Source organism: Protopterus annectens, chromosome 4.part0 (assembly GCF_019279795.1).
Source record: "Protopterus annectens isolate FY-2018-M chromosome 4.part0, PAN1.0, whole genome shotgun sequence".
NCBI lineage: Eukaryota > Metazoa > Chordata > Ceratodontiformes > Protopteridae > Protopterus > Protopterus annectens.
Genome location: NC_056733.1, coordinates 1,773,540,456 through 1,773,563,320, shown reverse-complemented (window position 1 = coordinate 1,773,563,320; position 22,865 = coordinate 1,773,540,456). Strand labels below are relative to the sequence as shown.

The 22,865-nt window shown below is 45.5% G+C and overlaps 1 protein-coding gene across 1 annotated transcript in view; it reads left to right on the top strand.

Moving 5' to 3' along the window:
- The window catches only part of LARP1 (La ribonucleoprotein 1, translational regulator), a 3,464,554-nt gene that overhangs the window by 1,072,283 nt on the left and 2,369,406 nt on the right, over window positions 1–22,865 (top strand). The window lies entirely within an intron of this gene.

The window sequence follows — 22,865 nt, the reverse complement described above, 5'->3', positions numbered from 1 at the left end:
AGCCCGAGGCCTGAGGTTACCCCAGTGGGGGTTCCTCTTCCTGAGGGTTCTTGAGTCATCTCCAGAGGAACCCCAAGGAAGAGATCGCAAGAGGAAGCACGTGGACTCCCCGAGTCTATCACATCGGACACGGATATGGATGATGCAGAGGGTCCCCTAAGTCGTCCTCGGATGATGTCTCCTTTGCAGACATCTTAGAGATCCTCAAACAACGAGGCGCTGGATGTCCAAACCCCCTCTGCGGACGAATCAGTGCTCCTCAAGGCCTTTGAGGCTCAGCCCTCCGCCTCCTGGGTATCTCCGCCCTTCGGCGAGCTTCTGGATTTAGTTTGTCGAGGGAACACCCGGATACTGTGGAACCAGTCCTTCTCGTCCAAATAAATTCTTATCTGCTCCCCGAGAAGGAGTTCCTTACTAAAGGCGTGGCTGTAGATGCTTTGGTGGTGGCATCTGCTACACAACAGGAGGTGGCAGAGGCTTCAGCGTCCATCCATCCTCCTAATAAGGAGTCTAGGAGTATGGATGGGTACGGGAAGCGCACCCTGTCTTCAGCGGCCTTTACCTTTAGGTCTCTGAATTATTTGGCACATTTTACCAGGCTTCAGAGGGATCTGGTCAAGGAGTTGGCAGACTCCCTCGCGGGTAACGTAGCAGAGGAGCTAGCCCAGTGCGTTAGCTCTCACTTGGCTATCCTTCGTCAATTGCTAACTTCGTCCATGAGGCTCATATCCTATGCGGCCGAGGCGGGTAGGCAGGCACAGGCGTGGCTCTCTGAGACAGGCCTGGCTCCGCTTTGTCAGTTTGGAGGCCTTCAAGTCTTCCTTCGGGCGCTCCTTTGATGGGTCCTCATTGTTTGGACCCAAGGTGAAAGACACCCTTACCGCTGAGCAAGAGGGAAACGTTATCTGCCGTAGGGGCCGTTATTCCACCCCTTTGGCCTTACCCCAAGGCCAAAGGAGGGGAAAATGTGGTTCAAATCTGCAAGTTTTCTCCCAACAGCAGGAAGATTCCCGTCAGAGGCAGAGGGCGGGAAATTTTTCAGGAGACGCCCCAGAGGCGGCAGAGGGCCCCAATTCTGGAGACCGCGAGTCCTTTCGTGGCTCTTCAGCCTCCCACACGACATGAGGGATTGCCCGGCTGTGCTGCTCGAGCCAGTCGGGTGTCGTTCGCCAAGCACCTAAAGCCTGGGAGTCAATCACTCCAGGACAGATGGGTGCTTCGGATAATTGCGGAGGTTACATCATCCCATTCAATTGCTCACCCCCTCCGTCCAAGAGAATCCGGACCCACCACCCAGTCAAAGGGAAATTGCAGCCGCAGCTTCAAAGCTGCTACAAAAAGGAGTCATCCAACTGGTCCCCACAGACCGTCGGATCAGGAATTTACTCAAGGTTCTTTTAGTGCCAAAAGACAGGGGACCTGAGACCAATATTGGATCTCAGCAGACTGAACCTATCCGCTGAAATCCAAATTCGAATGGTCACGTTGCAATCCATTCTCCCGTTGTTGGAGAAGGATGTTTGGATGTGCTCCATAGACCTCAAGGACGCCTATTATCACATACCGATACATCAGGCGTCCAGAAGGTATCTGCGCTTCAGCCTGGGAGCCAGTCATTACCAATTTTGTGCTCTGCCCTTTGGTCTCACCACAGCCCCAGGGTGTTCACCAAGTGTTTGGCAGTAGTGACGGCTCACCTGAGGAGCCTTGGATTCCAAGTGTTTCCCTATCTCGACGACTGGCTCCTGACTGCCACCACCAGGCATCTACTTATGGACAACCTCAAAGCCACCATCTCCTGGGTGTTTCCTGGGGATTACATTCAATTGGTCAAAGTCTGTCTTGCTGCCCTCTCAAGCATAAAGTTTATAGGAGCAGAGATAGACTCAAGATTGATGCGTGTCTTTCTTCCTGCCGAAAGGATACGAACCTTACAGGGCCAAGTTCAAGCTCTGATCTCGGATCCAAAGCCCCAGCCAGGATGGTCCTACAGGTTCTAGGCTCAATGTCTGCCACGGTACTTTTAGTTCCTCTAGCAAGGTTACACATGAGGATTCTACAGTGGCTCTTATCAACTCAATGGTCCTTTCAAGATCTTGCCCTCAATCATCACATCAAGATTACGGAAACATGCAAAAGGGACCTCGCTGGTGGCTTCAGACATCCAACTTGGATCAGGGAAAACCCTTTGTTCTCCCTCCAGTGGTTACCCTGACGACAGATGCCTCCCAGATAGGGTGGGGGGCATTGTCTGGGCAGGCTAGTTCAGGGCTCCTGGCTTCCAGAAGCTCTTCTCCACATCAACGTGTTGGAGATGAGGGCTGTACTTCTATCCCTACAGGCCTTACACAAGTTCCTTCCTCAGGGCATCATCGCCATCCACACAGACAACATGTCGGTGGTTTGGTATCTGAACAAACAAGGAGGGACCAGATCGTATCCCCTTTGCAGAGAGGCCATGAGAGTGTGGGAATGGGCTGTAGCTACCAACCGCTTCTTGGTAGCTACCCACATCCCGGAAAGTCAAATGTATTGGCGGACAAATTAAGCAGGACAATTCTCTCTCCTCACGAATGGTCTCTAAACCGCACAGTAGCAGCCCAGGTTTTCAAGAGATGGGGGCCTTGCGTGCATTGCGACCTATTTGCGACTCCACAAAACACCAAGTGCCAAAGGTTCTTCTCCTTGATTCCACATCAGGAAGTACCCGGCCATGGATGCTCTAGCACAACCCTGGCCAACAGGGTTGCTTTATGCTTTCCTCCAATTCCACTCCTTCCCAAAGTCATTCAAAAAGCTTCTCAGCTAAGGTCTTCAATGATTCTGATTGCCCCATACTGGCCTCGTCAGATATGGTTTCCTTACCTGAAAAAGCATGCAGTGGACGATCCGTGGACATTAGACCTGATCCCGGATTTGCTAATCCATCAGTCGGGACATTGGCATCAGTCCCTTCAATCTCTGAAATTGACAGCTTGGCTCCTCCACTTCCGACCTTAGTTAGAAGACACACACTAGACCCGGAAGTTGTTCACATTTTGTCTTCAGCCCACAAACCCACCACTAACAAATTGTATCTCAGTAAGTGGAAGAGGTTTGCTATCTGGGCTCAACTCAAGTGCTAACACCCTATCACTGCTCGGTCCCAGAGGTTTTGAAATTCTTAACATCCCTATTTAATCAGGATCTTCTGTCTCAACTATTAAAGTTCAACTAGCTGCTATCTCTAAATTCCATGAATCCACGGATCCTCCTTTGATGAGCAGCAGGCTATGCAAAACATTCATTAAAGGTGCGAGTCTGTTAAGGCCACCAGTTTTCATCCTGCACCTCCGTGGGATCTTGATTTAGTGCTTCGCGCATTAACATCCCCTTTTGAACCGGCTGCTACATGCAATTAAAATATCTGTCATGGAAAACGGCATTCTTAGTGGCTATTACTTGACAAGAAGAGTCTCAGAGCTTCAAGCCCTGTCTATTAAACCACCATATCTGATTTTCCACAAAGATAGAGTATCTCTTAGGCCTAATCCATCCTTTGTCCCGAAGGTCTGCTCTAGTTTCTGTCTTCAACAATCTCTAGAACTACCAGTTTTCTTTCCAAAATTCTCTAATGAAGCAGAATACACTCTCCATAAATTGGATGTTCACAGGCAATTCGCTTCTATTTAGACAGGACTCAGCAACTTCGTAAGTCAGACCAGTTGTTTGTGTCCTTCTCAGATAATAAATTGGGCCAAACCATCACAAAAGCTACAATCTCAAAATGGATCAGAGATTGCATAACTCAGGCCTATTCTTCTTCAAATAAGCAACTTGCATCATCTATCAAAGCTCATTCTACCAGAGCTATGGCTACTTCTATAGCTTTTCATTCCAAGCTCGCTATTTCGAAATTTGTGCTGCGGCTACTTGGTCCAACCCGCACTTTCATTTCCCACTACAAATTGGATGTGGCATCTAAAGGGCGAGCTTCATTTGGTTCCACGGTACTCAGGAGTGTTTTCCAGTGAGCCACCCAGGATTCAGGTGCTAGGGGCTGTCCCATCATTCAGAATGTAGGCGAGATAGGATCACATAACATCTTTTAGTTATGTACTCACCATAACTTCAGATGTTTGGGATCCATCTATTCTGATACTACCCTCCTTCCCCTGCCTTGCAGATCAGAAGAGATAGAACGGTTTGAGTTCCACTGTTTTTATCTTGTTTCATCTGACGATGTTATATAAGCAGGGTATGCATGTGTGCATGTATGCGGACAAACTAGATCTGGGGGACTGATGGTGGTGCATCCTGGGATATAGTAAGCTCAGCCAATAAGAGACTTCGCTCTTTGGCATAAGCGTGCCGAGTCGGTGCCGAGGGATCGGCTCCGAACCCATCATTCAGAATGTAGGCGAGATGGATCCCAAACATCTGAAGTTATGGTGAGTACATAACTAAAAGTTTTATACCCCTGACGACCTAACGTCATAGAAGAAGCAACAGCATCTGATGCAGAAATCCCAAGACACTGGTATTCAGACTGACTGAGGGCTACCTGCAGACAGATAACCCAAGTGTGATGACTGCAACAGTGAATACACTCTGACATCTACATTTATGTTAAGTGTACACAACTGTACTTCGTGAACATTGTGTCTCGGGGGGTACAAATTCTTCCACACCCTTCCAACCCCCAAAAGATTCCCAGATCAACCACCAAATCAGTGGGCAGAGGCTCAAAAACAAATCCATACCCTGCTCTCCTTGGGAGCGGTAGAACACTTTCCTGCAAATCAGATAGGCCAAGGCTTCTACTCCAGACTTTTTCTGGTACCCAGAAAAGAGGGCACCCTGGCACCCCATCCTCAATCTGTCCATTCTAAACACCTTCCTGGTGATCCCAAAATTCGGAATGCTCACCCTCCAGCAGCTGCTACCCATGCTGTCCAAGGATACTTGGCTATGTCACCCTGGACCTAAAAGAGGCCTGCTCCACATTCCCATCAGGGAGTCCTGCAGAAAATATTTTCGCTTCAGGGCAGGTTCTCGGCACTTTCAGTTCTCTGCACTTCCCTTAGGCTTATCTACTGCTCCCAGAGTTTTCACAAAATGCCTGCCTCCGGCCTTTGCTTTTTTGCAGACAAAGAAATATTCACATTTATCCCTACTTAGACGACTGCCTTATTCAGGCAGACAGCCAGGAAAAGCTGCTCAAAGACATGGCCTTCTGTAAAGGACCTACTTAACCTCCTTAGGGTACACAATCAACAAAATGAAATCTGAACAGGTACCCACCAAGAGGAAAATCTTCCGTGGGAGCAAGTCTGGACACAGCATCCCAGACGGCATACCTAACACCAGAGAAAGATGTTCTTTGTGTTTCACTGTTGCAGCCATCACATTTGGGTTATCCCTGCCTGGGTAGCCCTCAGTCGGCCCGAATACCAGAGGCTTAGAATTTCCGTGTCGGTTGCTGTCGCTCCAGGACTGACATCAGGTCGTCAGTGGTTTAAAAACGGGCAGCCGACACCATTACACCAGTCTTTTTGCCTAGGAGCCTGAAGCAGAAGTAGGTCGCACGAGTGCCGGTCAGCCACTACCTGAGTTTTTCGTTTCCGAATTGAAGTCTTCTAAAGCTAAGTACCCTGCTGGGAATCCTTTTTTCTTGCTCTAACTGATGTCAGAAAAAGTTAACAATTGTCTTACCTGTGGAAAGCAAATACCACACCGAGACTTTCATTCTTACTGCGTCACGTGTTTAGGCCCAGACCATGACGTCCCCCCTTGTCACTTTTGTGCTTTGTTCAATGCCAGAAGTATACATCGTTGGGCCCTTATTGTAGCTAGATTTTTTTTGGTCTGTCCTCAAATTCCGATATGGCTTCAGTAAGCCCATCCATCAGCTGGTCTTCCGAAAAAACGTAAGGATAAAGACAGAGAGACAGCACATGTCCAAGACTGCCGACGACACTTCCGTAAAGCTAGTCGTCAGTTCTTCGGTCCTCAGTGAAGCACTTTCGCAGCCCTTGATGCCCGCTTCTGTGGATTCGCAGGCCGCTACTGAGACCATTTTGGAGTCCGGTATGCCACGAGACTCTGCTTCGACTAAGGATCTTCCGGCTGTGTCTACCTTGGATGGGTCCGGAGCTGCTGAGCAGGCACCAGCTTCTAAGGAATTACCTCGCACTACCGATACTCGATACAGACAGACTTATTTCGTGTCTACAATTCTTTCGAAAACTACCGAGTTTCTAAGGCCCAGGGTACGAACCACACCCAAAAAAAGACTACCCAAGCTCAAGCACCTGCTTCCTTGCCTCAGTCTCAAATGCTTAAAATGGTGGAAGATGTTAGAATGCTTATCAGGGGAAGCCAGGCTACCCCTTTCAAAAGAAAGAGACTTGTCTCCAGTAGTTTTATATGAACAGGAGTCCAATGACTCTGATGCAATATGAAGGTATGCAACTCCTCTCTGCTTATGAGGATTCTGATGCAGTGGAATCTATCCCTTCAGCCTCTCCACCTGAGAACTTCTCCTTTGGGGAAACCGTTCATACTTTAAGGGAACATTTCCAGTGGGGATGTCAGGACTACCTTCAGTCAAAAAAGACCCAGGGAATTCTTAGATCTTCCACAGCACAGACCTCTGGCCATCCATCCTGTCCTGGATGTTGTGGATGTTTTTATGGAATCCAGTCTGATCCCCGACACCCTCCCTCCTGCTCCCAGGAAACTGGACAGGTACTATAGAGTCCCTGACTCTCTCAAATTTTTTTTTCAAAAGTCCTACTGCTGACCCCAAGGTCATCTTTCAAGGACCTAAAGGAATCAAAGCAACTTCAACTAAGAATCCCACCCCCTCAGATAGGGATTCTCGAGCATTAGACAGATGGAGTAAAAAAAGTATACACCTCTGCTACTCTTGCTATTAGACCATTAAATTGTCAGATGTTCATCGTGTTACACTGCTGCAGTCATCACACTTAGGTTATCCTGCCGTCAGGCGGTCCCGCAGTCGGCCAGAGTTCCAAAGTCTTGGTCCGGCGTTGGTTGCTGTCGCTTCTTCCCTGACGTCAGTGCGCCAGGGGTATACAAGAGTCATCCGACGCCATTTTCTTCAGTCTTTTTTGCCGCGTGGTGCCCGAAGCAGAAGCAGTTCGCAAGTGCCGGTCGGCCGACTCCTGAGATTTTCAAATCGAGTTTCAGACCAAAGTCTTCAATAAAGCTAAGTGCCCCGTTGGGAACCTTTTCTTGCCTCAGTCTGATGTCAGAAAAAGTTAACAATTGCATTTCTTGTGGGAAGCAAATACCTCATAAGGACCTTCATTCTTATTGTATTCCTTGCCTAGGTCCAGACCACAACATCACAGGTTGTCGGTTTTGTGCTAGGTTTAACAAATGAACTATAAAACGTTGGTTTGATTTCGCCCGACATTATTTTGGTAGGAAATTTAATTATACCATGCCATCGGAGCAACCGACGACCGGAATGCATAAAAAACGCAAAGATAAAGACAGGCAACCGAGACCCAAACCAGACTCAGTCGCCGGTTCTCCGGTTTTCAGTGGCGCCTACGCAGCCCCTGACTACCGCTGATTCAGAACCCCAAGAGGCATCCGATTCCCAAGAGGAGATTGCTAGGCCTCTGCAACCTTTATCTTTAGGCCCTTCCGACTCCATGGCTGAAGGAGATTCTGGTGCAGTTGAAATGCCTTCAGTTGCAGAAGCTGTCTTCAGACCGACTACACTCACTATTAAATCCTATGCAAAGCTGAAAACTCCTTTAAAAGCAAAGAAGACTGTACAGCAGTCTCCAGTACAAGGCCCCATGCCTAAGAAACAGATGCTTAAGATGGCTTAAGACTTAATTACTCTAATCAGGGGTTCCCATCCCCCTCCTGATAAAAGGCCTAGACAGGAGGAGGACTACGCTTCCTCTGACCAGGTTTCAATTTCCTCAGATTCTTCTGAGGAACAGGAATATTCTTTTCTCCCTTATGAGTCTATTCCTTCAGCATCTCCCCCAGAAGACTACTCTTTTGGGGAAACTTTACATACCATGAGGGAACATTTCCACTGGGAAGGCCAGGATTACTCTGATTCTAAGAAACTGCTCCGAGAGTTCCTTTTACTACCCCAGCACAGACCACTTGCTATTCCACCAGTGTTAGACATTGTGGATGATGTTTATTCAGAATCTAGCCTTAACCCAGATTCACTTCCTCCTGCACCAGCCAAACCAGACAGATACTACAGAGTCCCTGACTCACAAATTCCTATGTAAAAGCCCTGTTGCTGACCCAGAAACCATTTCCCAGGGTCCCAAAGGGGTTAAGGCCTCTATTACTAAAAATCCTGCGCCCTCTGAAAGGGATTCTAGAGCACTAGACAGATGGGGAAAGAAAATATATACCTCAGCTACGCTAGCTATGAGGGCCTTAAATTGCCAGTTTCACATGCTTGAAATATCAACAATATTTGATGTCTCAATTAAAACAAAAAATGATCACACATACAGAGCAGCCTGATTACAAGGAAATGCAAGATTTGTTGCATGCAGCTGAACAAGTGGGAAAACATACTTTGCAATGTGGATTTGATTCATTGGAAGCTTCTTGTAGAGCAGCAGTGACAGGGTCTGTCATACGGAGGCATGCTTGGTTAAAAGAACAAACTTTACCTGATCATGTAAAAGCAAAGTTATTGGATGCACATTTACAGCAGGATGTTTTATTTGGTGTAAAAGCAGAAGAGGTTTTAAAGAAAATGGAGGATAAGGCAAAATCTATGCAGACGGTCAAGGATTTTTTACAGGTTTAACCCCCTCGTTTCAGCAGAAATTGGCCAACCAAAAACTGGTCCTTTCCAGCTTCTGACAGACCACAGAGGGGCAAATACAGACGCCCAAGGGGGCAGAGGTCAGTCACAAGGCTCTTACAAGCCTCGACAATGGGGGGTGCCACAACCCAGAAAGGAGGAGAAGACCGGTCTCAAACTACCAGAAGACAAACGCAGACTTACCCCTCAGACTGCCAAGCAAATACCTATTGGCAGCTCCCTTGGGAGGAAAGCTAACACTTTTTGCAGACAACTGGCGCATCATCACAAAAGTCAAATGTGTCCTAAATATTGTATCTCAAGGATACAGATTCCATTTTTGCACTTTTCCAAAGATAAAAGGAATGCCAAACCTGCCACCAAATCAATGGGCAGAGGCTCAAAAACAAATTACAGCTCTCATGGACATGAGAGCCATTCAGCAGGTTCCTACACAGGAGCAGGGACAACGATTTTACTCAAGACTCTTTCTAGTTCCCCGAAAGGACAAAGCTTGGGAGACCCATTCTGGACCTCTCAATTCTAAACACATATCTCGGGGTACCCAAATTCAAGATGCTAACACTACAGCAACTTCTTCCCATGCTGGGCAAGAAGGCTTGGCTAGTAACGTTGGACCTCAAGGAGGCATACCTGCATGTCCCTGTCAGACAAAATTGCAGAAGATACCTTCAATTTTTAGCAGGTTCAACCCATTACCAATTCTCTGCACTGCCCTTTGGCTTATTCTACTGCACCCAGGGTCTTCACAAAATGCCTGGCACCAGTAATTGCATTCTGCAGACAGAGGAATTCAAATATATCCATACCTGGATGACTGCCTTATTCAAGCAGAAAGCAAGGACATTCTTTTAAAGCATCTGGCGTTTGTCAAAAACCTATTAAGTTGCCTAGGGTACACAGTAAACGAAAAGAAGTCAAAACTAGTGCCCTCACAAGACATAATATTCCTGGGTGCCAGCTTAAATACTACGGCCCAGATGGCTTATCTCACACCAGACAAGCAAGGACAACTGACTCAATACTTCAAAATGATAGCAACAAAGACCCCAACTCCCTGCAAGAAAAATTCTGCAGGCCTTGGGATTCATGGCATCTTGCATACTACTAATACCATATGCAAAACTGCATATGAGGAAATTACAATGGTACCTGAAAAACGTTTGGACTCAACACAGCCGCAGCTTGGAAAACAATTCCACTCATTCCCTGCCTTCAACAGGAGTTTTTATGGTGGGCTCAGGCATGTCACCTCAACAAGGGTCAGCCTTTTTCTTTACCCACAGCCAGGCAAACTATAACAACGGATGCATTGGATTATGCCTGGGGAGCACACATGGCAGGACAATGTATTCAGGGCAAATGGTCTGCAGATCAAAGGCATCTACATATCAATCAAAAAGAGATGCTAGCTGTACAAAATGCCCTAACAGCCTTCAAGGACCTCCTACATCCAGGACAGCTACTAATAAAGATGGACAACACCACAGTGATGTGGTACATAAACAAGCAAGGGGGCACACATTCCTACCCCCTATGCAGGCAAGCAATGACCTTGTGGAACACAGCACTGACCTACCAAGTTCAACTACAAGCACAATTCCTGCCAGTAAAAAAAAACACATTGGCAGACGATCTAAGCAGAAACATCATAGATCCTCATGAGTGGAAACTAGATCCACAAGTATTCGCAATGATAACTCAAAAATGGGGGAGCCCAGACATATATCTGTTTGCCTCCCCCCAAAACTACCAACTACGGAAATTTTGCACAAGGACATATACCACACACTAGCTTGGAAAGTGGACGCCCTCTCATTCAGTTGGAAAACATTAACAGTGTATGCCTTTCCTCCACTGCCTCTTTTGGCAAAGGTGCTGCTGAAAGCCAGATTAGAGAGACCACAAATGATACTCATTGCTCCAGACTGGCCACGCCAACACTGGTATCCTATACTAAGGAACATGGCTCAAGGTCGACCATGGATTTTACCTCAAATTCCTCACTTGCTCACTCAGTAAAACAATCAGATTCTACACAGCCAGCTCAAAACTTTAAATCTGGCTGCATGGCAAATTACCTAAACAACCAGTCAACACCTCTCTAAAGCTGTTATGGTTGTCATTCTGGAGGCCAGGAGGCCCAGCACCAGGAAAGCCTATTCAGACAAATAGAAAAGATTCTGCGCTTGGAACCAGGCTAAAGGCCAGAATCCCCCTATCCCAAATATTCCTCAGATTCTACAATATTTAACTGAGATGTTGCACAAAGGACTTTCCTTTTCATCTATTAAGATCCACGCCTCAGCTATTTCAGCTCAATACAACACGGATCCTCCTATATTTTCACATCCATTATTAAGACACTACCTCAGAGGGGCCAAGAACATAAGACCGCCCAAGAGAGCACCAACTTGGGATCTCAACTTTGTTTTGGAAAAACTTACACTACCGCCCTTTGAACCAGCTTTTACAGCTGATTTACAGTTTCTATCATGGAAAACTGCTCTGCTGCTAGCAATAACTTCAGCACGAAGAGTCTCAGAGCTACAGGCCCTAATGGCAGTGGAGCCTTTCATCATTTTTCATCAAGACAGAGTCGCTTTACGAACTAACCCTTCCTTTATGCCAAAGGTGGTATCCAGTGTGGCCATAAACCAAACCATTCATTTGCCCACCTTTTGTCCAAACCCCCAGAACAAAGGTTAAAGGCTCCTACACTCTTTGGACATTCACAGGCAATTACGTTATTACTTGGATAAAACTAAGACTTTCAGAAAATCTGGCCAGCTCTTTGTATCCTATGCTGCAGGATCACAAGGAAAGGCGGTCTCAAAACAGACCATTTCAAAATGGATAGGACATTGTATCCGTTTCTGCTACACACACCATGGGAAACCTGTACCTGGTAACATTAGGCCCCATTCCACCAGGGCTACAGCAACATCAACAGCCTTCCTCAGAGGGGTACCAACCAAGGATATTTTGGAGGCTGCAACTTGGAGTTCAGTGCACACCTTCACCAAGCACTATCACTTACCTCTATACTCTAAAACCAGAGCTGGCTTTGACACTACAGTTCTGCAGGGCCTACTAGCTTCTCCAAACCCTGTTTAGTTCCACCGCCCATCCTTAGCGTTGGGATTCAACCCAAGTCTGATGACTGCAGCAGTGTAACATGATGAGCATAGTACAGTTTTGTACCTGCCATAAATGTAGATGTTCGAGTGTTCACACTGCTGCAGTCCAGGTTACCCTCCCTCCATCCCCTCTGACCTAGCTGAACTTTTCTATACTGTTAACCTTTGTGGTGTATTTGCTTGTAACTGAAGGTATTCCTTTTATTCCTTTTATATGTTTTATTAGCAATACGTATTGCCTACCTACTTGGGGGCACCTGACATCTGGGGCAAGAAAAACTGAAGAAAATGGCATCTGATGCATCTTATATACCCCTGGCGCACTGACGTCAGGGAAGAAGCGACAGCAACTGATGCCGGACCAAGACTTTGGAACTCTGGCCGACTGCGGGACCGCCTGACGGCAGGATAACACTAGTATGGTGACTGCAGCAGTGTGAACACTCTAACATCTACATTTATGGTAGGTACAAAACTGTACTTTCTCTTCACTGTTGCAGTATTGTCTTCCTTCCTCCCCCTGGTCTTTTGTCCCTCTGGATGTGTATGTTACCCTCTGGTTTCCTAGGGCTGGGTTCCTCCTGGGACTTTGTTATGATGATGATAGGTCAGGACATCACCTTTATGCCCTACACTTTTCATGGAGAGCATGCGTATGATGCACAGCGTATCAGCAACCTAAAGGTGTGTGTACACCTCAGCTCCGTTAGTGCTGAGGTTGTTGATCTACTTGGCACACTTCACCCATTTGCAGATAGATTTGACAAAGGAACTTTCAAATACACCGAGTCCTTGTCTGCAGAGAATCTTAAGAAGGCTTCTACACAACTGGCCACTCTTCTGTCAGTCTGTAATGGGTCAATGAGACTGATCTCCCATGCAGCGGAGAGTACCTCATGAGCTGCCGGTTCAGTTATAACCATTAGGAGGAGGCATGCCTGGATTAGGCTATGTGACTTTGCGAAACCCTTCAAGGTGTCCTTTGTCAATGCCCCCTTTGACTGTTCTTTGTTTGGGCCTTCGGTTAGAGATGCGTTCATCTGCAACGAACAAAACGGGAAGACACTGCCATAGGAATAGAGTTCTGTACCCCTTAGTGTACCTTCTGTAGGAACCAATGAGGTGGTAAGAAGATGTGGTTCCAAAAATCTTGTGGGGCCTTTTCCAGGAGAGACTCAAGGAGAATTCCTCCAGAGGCAGAGGAAGAAGCTTCATCGGATGACGTTGCCCTAGAAGCAGATGGGGGTCTGCAGTATTGGGGCTTCAGAGATTGCTTCTCTTCAGCACTCCTGAGGCATTGCCAGGCTGCCCACCTCTGGAGGCAGTCAGGGGTTGATACTCTGTGCACCTGAACGCCTGGACAGATATCACAAAAACTTCATGGGTACTGAGAATTGTATCCAGAGGTTACGTCATACCATTTTTCCTTCCTTCCTCCTGAACTCTAGCTGTGCAGTGGTCCATTCTGCATCAACCCCCATGTTTTCCAGTCAAACTTACTCCAGTTTGCAAACACATCCATTGGTATATCCATTTGGGCGATATTCATCCAGGTCTGCCCTTTTTTTCTAACTCCCCCAGTGGTAGCAGTGACCACAGACTCTTCCCACCTGGGGTGGGGCAGTTCTTTGGATGAATCATCCAAGGCATGTGATCCCCTCTATAGAACAATCTGCATATAACTGTTCTGAGGATGAGCACAGTCCTACTTGTGTTGCAGGCATTTCTGTCCCTCTAGCGACTATTGTAGTTCAGACAAACATGTCTGTAGTATTGTACATCAACAAACAAGAAGAATCTTTATTTTATCCCCTTTTCACAGAGGCTGTGAGAGTGTAGGAATGGACAGGCTCATCATACCACTTTGTAATTGTGATGCACATTACAGGGAAAATAATGTACTAGCGGACAAACTAAGCAGGTCAGTTTTGATACCTCACAAGTTGTCTCTCAATCTATGGCAGAGATTACCTTCTGTCATTGGGGTCACCCTTCCTGCAGCCTCTTTGCAACTCTCCACAGCAAGTGCAGCAGGTACTTTGCTCTTATCCTCCCTCAGGGTGAGTCTTCGATTGAAAAAATGGTCCATAATTGGCCCTTGGATCTCCTTTATGCTGATCCCCCACTGCCATTGATTTACAAATTTCTGCAGAAAGCAAGTCTGCTGAAGAGCTCAGTAAAACCTCATTGCCTCTTTCTGGCCTCTGCAAATATGGTTCCCCTTTCTGTGGTTTCACCTTCGTTATCCTCCATGGATACTGGAGCCAACTTTTGATCTCCCCTCTCACTCATCAGGGATCAGACATCCCAACATACAGGCCCTCAAGCTAATCCCATGGTTTCTACACTTCCAGTAATGGTTAGACAGTCCAGGCTCTCTTCCCCTGTATGTGATATTATTTTGGCTTCTCAAAAGGAATGTACAAAAAAAGTATACAAGAGTAAGTGGAAAAGATTCACCCTTTGGCCTCTGAGTAATGAACTTGATCTTTATCTGCTCCGGTTTCTGAGATCCTTCAGTTTGTAGGAACTATTTTTTAAAGAAGAAGCAAGTTTCTTTACGATAAACTTCCACTAGCAGCAGTTTCTGATTTTCACACAGGCAACAGAAGTTATTCACTGGCTTCATCTAAATTATGCAAGGCCTTTCTGAAAGTTGTCTTTCTTCTAAGACCTCTGATAAAGGATCCCTCACCACCTTGGGATCTGACAGTTGTGCTACAAGATCTAACTTAGAAACCTTTTGCACCTTCAGATGAAACTGATTTAAAATTCCTTTAATGAAAAACAGTCTTCCTTGTCGCCATTGCTTCTACAAAGAGAATATCTGAACTCTAGTCTTTTTTTCAGATAACTTGCATTATTTTTCATAAAGACAACCTTTCCTTATGAACAAACCCTTCCTGTTTTTTTTTTTTTTATTTTTGTTATTTTATTATTTTATTTATCCTAAAGTGGCTTTTGAAAACATTAACCAAACCCATTCACTTGCCAGTGCATGAATTTCGGCTTTTCCCGGTTAGGGGTTGCCACAGTGATACTCTGGTCTGCTAATGAGTGGCAGTGGATTTTTACGGTGCCGAGTTGCCAGCCCGATGCCCAAACTTCAAAGAAGGCACACCCATTCACGCACGCACCTACCTGCATGTCTTTAAACGTCACTCGACTACGGGGAGTACATGGAAACTCCACACAGAAGGCACTCAGAGAATCGAACGGGAGAACCTCTTGCTGTGAGGTGACAACACTAACTGCTGCACCACCATGTTCTAAACCCATTCACTTGCCAGTATTCTTTCCAATTTTTTTTTCCAGTAAAAGAGAGTACATCCTGCATCTCCTTGATGTGCACAGACAGATACGTTTTATCTTCACAGAACAAAGCAAATTAGAAAACAAGACCAACTCTGTCCCTTTTTCGCTAAAATGGCTGGGGTGTCCAGTTTCTAAAGTCACTCTAGCTAAATGGATTACTGACTGTATTTCTTGGATTTAGTCTCGACAAGGTATGAGAGTACCTAAACCTCCCAAGGCTCATTCAGCCAGATCCATGGTTGCTTTCCTCTGCTTTTTGATCAAGAACATTTATTGATGGCGTTTGTGCTGCAGCCACATGGTCCATTGTTCATTCCTTTGTTACTCATTACAAATTGGATGTTATGTCTGGAAACAGCCGCCTTTGGTTTGGCGGTCCTCTGGAATATCCTTCCTTGAGGTCCACCCAAGGTGAACATAGCTGGGGACTGTCCCATGGGTTGAGGAAGAATGAAAAGGACATCAGATTTAAGTTATGTACTCACTATAACTAGACGTCTGTGTTGTCCATTTTATTCTTCCTCAATTTCTTTCTCATTCATCCCATCCATCTTTTCTGAAGAGGGCTATAGGATTTTATTTGGACCCTACAGTTCCGGGTTTGAACCCTTCCTTCCTCTGCAGCTATACCTGTCTCTGTTTAGCTATAGGGTAGTATGGCAACAAACTTGATCTGAGGTAATTGAGATGGAAATATGCATTATGGGTAGAGGACGGAGCTTGAGAACTGGATTCGAAGTCTGGAGTACGCAGCTGAATCAGATCTGAGGATTGATTCCAAATCCATGGGTTGAAGGGTGAAAATAGAAAACAGAGATGCCTAGTTATGGTGAGTACATAACTTTTAATTAATTCTGTAGACTGAGTTCCCATTATCTCAAACAGCTGACCCCAGTACATTCTATGGCCATTTCCTCACTTTCTGTATTATGAAACACTGTACAGGCATGACTTAATTCTATAGTGGTGCTAATAAAACTTTAAATGTTGCAATGTTTACTTAATTAAAAACCTGCATTATTAGCTTAAACTTTAATGAAAAATCGTACATATTACTACTTTAGAATCTCACATGTACTGTCCTTATGAGAGGTTTGAACCACATGCAAATGCAAAGTATGTAGGCCTCTGTATACTTTTATTTCTCTCAAAGCATTCCCATCATTGGAACAAATTCTCATTTTCTGTAAAGCATTGCGTGTCACTCACGATATTCAAATCTAAAGTTGGTGAGCTTCCATCCATTTGTTTATATCAGCCCCCCCCCCAAAAAAAAATCCTTTATGGACAGGGACTAGTTGGATGTACCAGAAGGGACTAAATAGCTAGGCATCAAAAAGCTTAATTGGTCTTTCTTCTGGTAGCAGCTTGTATCCCTCTGAAGCTTTCATTTGCTTTGCATCAGTATTGCAGAAGAATTCTTGATCTTTGGAAAATAGATGCAGGGTGACATCCATACAACTGTCCCAACTCTCAGAACTGTATAGATTTATAGACCCAACCAAGCTCTTCCTCTCATTAGGGACATAACCCTGCATCTCTGGTAGGACGACTGGCCTGTGTTTTTTTTCCTGTTGCAGTTGTAATATACTTGGAAAAAGTTCACAATTACTTGTTTGGGGGGCATCTTATTTCTTATTCTTCTGTTCAAGTTGTCCAGTTTTGCTATTGAATTTTGGCAGGAGAATCCCAGGGTATTCCCTTTGTGCAGGTCCAGAAAGCTTTTGAGAGTGAAATTTTGCATTCTAATTGTTTTTTTTGTTTGTTTGTTTGTTTGTTTGGTCTAAGAGAATAACACCTTGTGAATTGCCAGATTTGTGATTTTTTCAAGAAAAACCTGAAGAAGTAGGAGAAAGCGTACTTATGGGTGTAGTTGATACAGAAGAAAATTAATGTAGGTGTGTATGGGGAAAAGACTTTACTCTAAAGAAGCACTCAAAAAGGAGCAAGCCATAATGAAGCTGAGGAAGAAAGAGCCTCATAAAGGAAACTGGGGGTGGGGAATCAGTTCTCCACAGCCCAAAGAACATATCACTCTGGGAGGTGATATCCAGTCCTTTATTTGCCAATCGTTGTTCATCCTCTTTGGAGGTAGAGACACCGGCAGCGTCTAGCTGGGTGTGTGACAGAGGGGGATACTGCCAGCACAGTTGTCTGGAATTTTGTAAAAAATTGTATGTAATTTGTGAATATCAACATGATTTATATAAGATGCTTGTTACAAATGTATTACAACTGATGTTCATCGTGTTACCCTGCTGCAGTCCTCACACTTGGGTTATCCTGTCGTCAAGCGGTCCCGCAGTCGGCCGGATTTCCAAAGTCTTGGTCTGACGTCTGTTGCTGTCGCTTCATCCCTGACGTCAGCGCGCCAGGGGTACATATATAGCAACCAACGCCATTTTCTTCAGTCTTTCTTGCCGCGCGATGCCCGAAGCAGAAGCAGTTCGCAAGTGCCGGTCGGCCGACTCCTGAGATTTTCGAATTCGAATTTCAGAACAAAGTCTTCTATAAAGCTAAGTACCCCGTTGGGGAAACTTTTCTTGCCTCAGACGATGTCAGAACAAGTTAACAATTGTATTTCTTGTGGGAAGCAAATACCTCATAAGGATTTTCATTCTTATTGCATACCTTGCCTAGGCCCTGATCACGACGTCACTTCTTGTCGTTTTTGTGCTAGATTTAGTAAACATACTATTAAAAGGCTATTTGATTTCGCACGACACTTCTTTGGCAGAAAATTTAATTATAACATGCCGTCGGGGCTACCTACTACCGGCGTGCACAAAAAGCGCAGGGATAAGGATCGACAGCCCAGGCCTAAGCCCGATTCTGAGGCCTCTATTGATCCGGTTCTCCGGTTATCAGTGAGGCTCCGACGCAGCCTCTGACTACCGCAGTTCAGGAACCCGAGAACGCTACAGATATTTTGACGGAATGTACTAGGCCGACGCAGCCTTTTACTTCAGGCCCTACCGACGATTTACCTTCTAAGGACGTCTGTGTTTTTGAAACACCATCGCCTTCTGAAGACGTTTTCAGACCGACTCTTACAGTCAAAACATTTTCCAAGTCGAAGACTCCTTCCAAATCGAAAAAGGCTTCACTTCAGTTTCCTGTTCAAGGCCCTATGCCTAAGAAACAGAAGCTCAAGATGGCTGAAGATTTGATTTCTCTTATCAGGGGTTTTCAGCCTCCTCCTGACAAAAGGCCTAGACAAGAGGAAGACTCTGCTTCCTCTGAACAACTGTCTATTTCTTCGGATTCCTCTGAGGACCAAGACTATTCCTTCTCTCCTTATGAAGATTCTGATGCTGAGGACTCTATTCCCTCCACTTCCCCTCCAGAATATTACTCTTTTGGGGAAACTTTACACACTGAGGGAACATTTTCACTGGGAAGGTCAGGATTACTCTGATTCCAAGAAAAGGCTCAGTTTCTTTTACTCCCCCAACACAGACCTCTAGCCATCCCTCCTGTTTTGGACATTGTGGATGATGTCTACTTAGAATCCAGTTTCAACCCTGACTCTCTGCCTCCTGCCCCGGCCAAGCCTGACAGATACTACAGAGTTCCTGATTCCCACAAATTTCACTACAGAGTTCCTGATTCCCACAAATTTCTTTACAAAAGCCCAGTAGCTGACCCAGAGGCTATCTCCCAGGGTCCCAAGGGGGCTAAAGCTTCCATGGCTAAAAATCCAGTACCTTCTGAAAGGGATTCAAGAGCACTAGACAGATGGGGGGAAAAGGTTTGCACCTCTGCCACTTTAGCTATGAGAGCTCTAAACTGTCAATTACATATGCTTAAGTATCAGCAATTTCTGATCTCTCATTTAAAACAAAAGATAACCACTCTACCTCAATAACCTGAATTGAAAGTACAGGATTTGTTGCACGCCACCGAGCAGGTGGGCAAACATACCTTACAATGTGGGTTTGATTCTTTAGAAGCCTCCTGCAGAGCAGCTGTAACTGTTTCAGTTATATGTAGGCATGCCTGGTTAAAGGAACAAAGTCTGCCTGATCATGTTAAAGCAAAACTACTAGATGCTCCCTTACAGCAGGATGTTCTTTTTGGTGTTAAAGCAGAAGACGTTTTAAAGAAAATGGAAGATAAGGCAAAATCCATGCAGACAGTCAAAGATTTCCTACAGGTGCAACCCCCTCGCTTCAGCAGAAACTGGCCAACAAAAAATTGGTCCTTTCCAGCCACTGACTGGCCTCAGAGGGGTAAATACAGGTGCCCAAGGGGCAGAGGACAACCACAAGCTCAGTATAAATCTCGCCAATGGGGCACTCTAACCTAAAAGGGAGGAGAAGACTGGTCTCAACCCACCAGAAGGCAAACTCAATGACTTGCACCTCAGCTGGCCAAACAAAGCTCTTTTGTCAGCCCCCCTGGGGGGAAAACTAGCACTTTAGGCAGACAACTGGCACATCGTCACAAAGGACAAATGGGTCCTAGACATAATTTTACGAGGATACAGATTCCACTTTCACACCTTACCAATAAAAAGAGGAATGCCAAACCTGCCACAAAATCAAAGGGCAAAGGCTCAAAAACAAATTACAGCTCTTATGGCCATGAGAGCTATTCAAAGGGTACCAACTCAAGAGCAAGGCCAAGGATTTTACTCAAGACTCTTCCTAGTACCCAGAAAAGAAAATGCTTGGAGACCAATTCTGGTCCTTTCAATTCTAAACACTTACAAGTTCACAAATTCAAGATGCTAACACTACAGCAGCTACTTCCCATGTTGGGCAAGGAAGCATGGCTGGTAATGTTGGACCTCAAGGAGGCATACCTGCATGTCCCTATCAGACAAAGTTGCAGAAGATACCCTCCGTTTCATTGCAGGTTCAACCCATTATCAATTCTCTGCACTGCCGTTTGGCTTATCTACTGGCCCAGAGTGTTCACAAAATGCCTGGCACCAGTAATTGCATACTGCAGACAGAGGAATTCAAATATATCCATACCTGGAAGACTGCCTCATCCAAGCAGAAAGAAAAGACATTCTCTTACAACATCTGGCTTTTGTAAAGCATCTACTAAATTGTCTGGGGTACACAGTAAACAAAAAGAAGTCAAAACTAGTACCCTCACAAAAAATGACATTCCTGGGTGCCAGCTTGGACACAATGGCCCAGAAGGCTTAGCTTACACCAGGCAAGCAATTACAACTGACTCAATATTTCAAGACAATGGCAACAAAGACCCAATTAACTGCAAGAAAAATTTCTGCAGGCTTTGGGCTTCATGGCATCTTGCATTCTGATAATACCATTTGCAAAACTGCATATGAGGAAATTACAATGGTACCTGAAAAGCGTATGATCTCAACACAGCCACAGCTTGGACACAGTGATATCTCTTATTCCCTGCCTTCTATGGACTGCAGAACAAAGAAAACTGCACATAAACCAAAAAGAGATGCTAGCTGTACAGAAAGCTCTGACCGCCTTCAAGGATCTACTACAGCCTGGACAACTGTCAATAAAGACGGACAACACCACAGTAATGTGGTACATAAACAAACAAGGGGGCACTCATTCCTACCCTCTTTGCAGGCAAGCACTAATCTTATGGAACACAGCTCTGGCCTACCAAGTCCAGTTACAAGCTCACTTCCTGCCAGGACAGAAAAACACATTGGCAGACGACGTAAGCAGAAACATCAAAGATCCCCACGAGTGGAAGCTAGACCCACAAATATTTGCAATGATAACTCAAAGATGGGGCCTACCAAATATAGACCTGTTTGCCAGTCCTCAAAACTACCAGCTGACAAAATTTTGTACAAGGGCATTCCACCATCAAGCTTGGAAAGTGGGACGCTCTCTCCTTCAGTTGGAAAAACCTGACAGCATATGCCTTTCCTCCATTACCTATTCTCACAAAGGTTCTTTTGAAGGTCAAGAAGGAGAAACCTCAAATGATTCTCATAGCACCAGACTGGCCACGCCAGCACTGGTATCCGCTATTGAAGAATATGGCTCACAGCCCACCATGGATATTGCCTCAAATACCTCATTTACTCACGCAACAAGACAAGCAGATTCTACACAGCCAGATCAAAACCTTAAACCTGGCTGCATAGCAAATCAATTAAGCATCCAATCAGCCCCTCTTTCACAAGAAGTAATGGATGTTATTCTAGAAGCCAGGAGGCCAAGCACCAGGAAGGCTTACTCGGACAAATGGAAAAGGTTTTCTGCTTGGAGCCAAGCTAAAGGCCGAGACACAACTCAGCCTCATATGCCTCACATCCTGCAGTATTTAGCTGAGATGTTGCATAAAGTACTTTCCTTCTCCTCAGTTAAAATCCATGCTTCAGCTATTTCAGCTCACTACGACACAAATCCACCTTTATTTTCAAATCCACTCCTAAGGCAGTTCCTCAGAGAGGCAAAAAACATTAGACCACCTAGAAGAGCTCCTACACCAACATGGGACCTCAACTTTGTTCTGGAAAAACTAATGCTTCCTCCCTTTGAACCAGCTTTTTCTGCAGACCTTCAGTTCCTATCTTGGAAGACTGCCCTGCTCCTGGCAATAACTTCTGATAGGAGAGTTTCTGAATTACAGGCACTTATGGCAGTGGAACCTTTCCTCATTTTTCATCAAGATAGAGTTTCTCTACGAACTAATCCTTCCTTCATGCCTAAGGTTGTTTCCAGTGTAGCTTTAAATCAAACCATCCATCTACCCACTTTCTTCCCCAATCCTCAGAACAAAGGTGAGAGACTCCTGCATTCCTTGGACATTCACAGGCAGCTTCGATACTACCTGGATAAAACTAAGGCTTTCAGAAAAACTGACCAGCTCTTTGTTTCCTATGCTACAGCTTCTCAAGGGAAGTCCATATCCAAGCAAACCATTTCTAAATGGATAGGCCATTGCATATGATTCTGCTATACCAATCATGGGAAACCAGTTCCTCCTACCATTAGATCCCACTCTACTAGGGCAACAGCTACCTCTACAGTCTTTCTCAGGGGGGTTCATACCAAGGAAATTTTAGAAGCTGCAACTTGGAGTTCTGTACACACCTTCACCAAACACTATCACTTGCCTCTTTATTCTAAGTCTAGAGCAGGCTTCGCCACTGCAGTTTTGCCGGGCCTCATTGCCTCCACTAACCCTCTATGATGCCTCCACCCTTCCTTAGCTTTTGGACTCAACCCAAGTGTGATGACTGCAGCAGGGTAACACGATGAACATAGTACAGTTTTGTACCTACCATAAATGTAGATGTTCGAGTGTTCACCCTGCTGCAGTCCAGGTTACCCTCCCTCCAACCCCTCTGATCTACTGGCTAAATCTTTGCTATGCCTTACTGATGTATTTGCTTATAGCTGAAGGGTTTTTGTGTTTGTACAGTGTTCTCACCTTTTGGTACTATTTGGGTCACCTTTTGAGGGCACCTGACATCTGGGGCAAGAAAAACTGAAGAAAATGGCGTTGGTTGCTATATATGTACCCCTGGCGCGCTGACGTCAGGGATGAGGCAACAGCAACCGACGTTGGACCAAGACTTTGGAAATCCAGCCGACTGTGCGACCTCCTGACGACAGGAT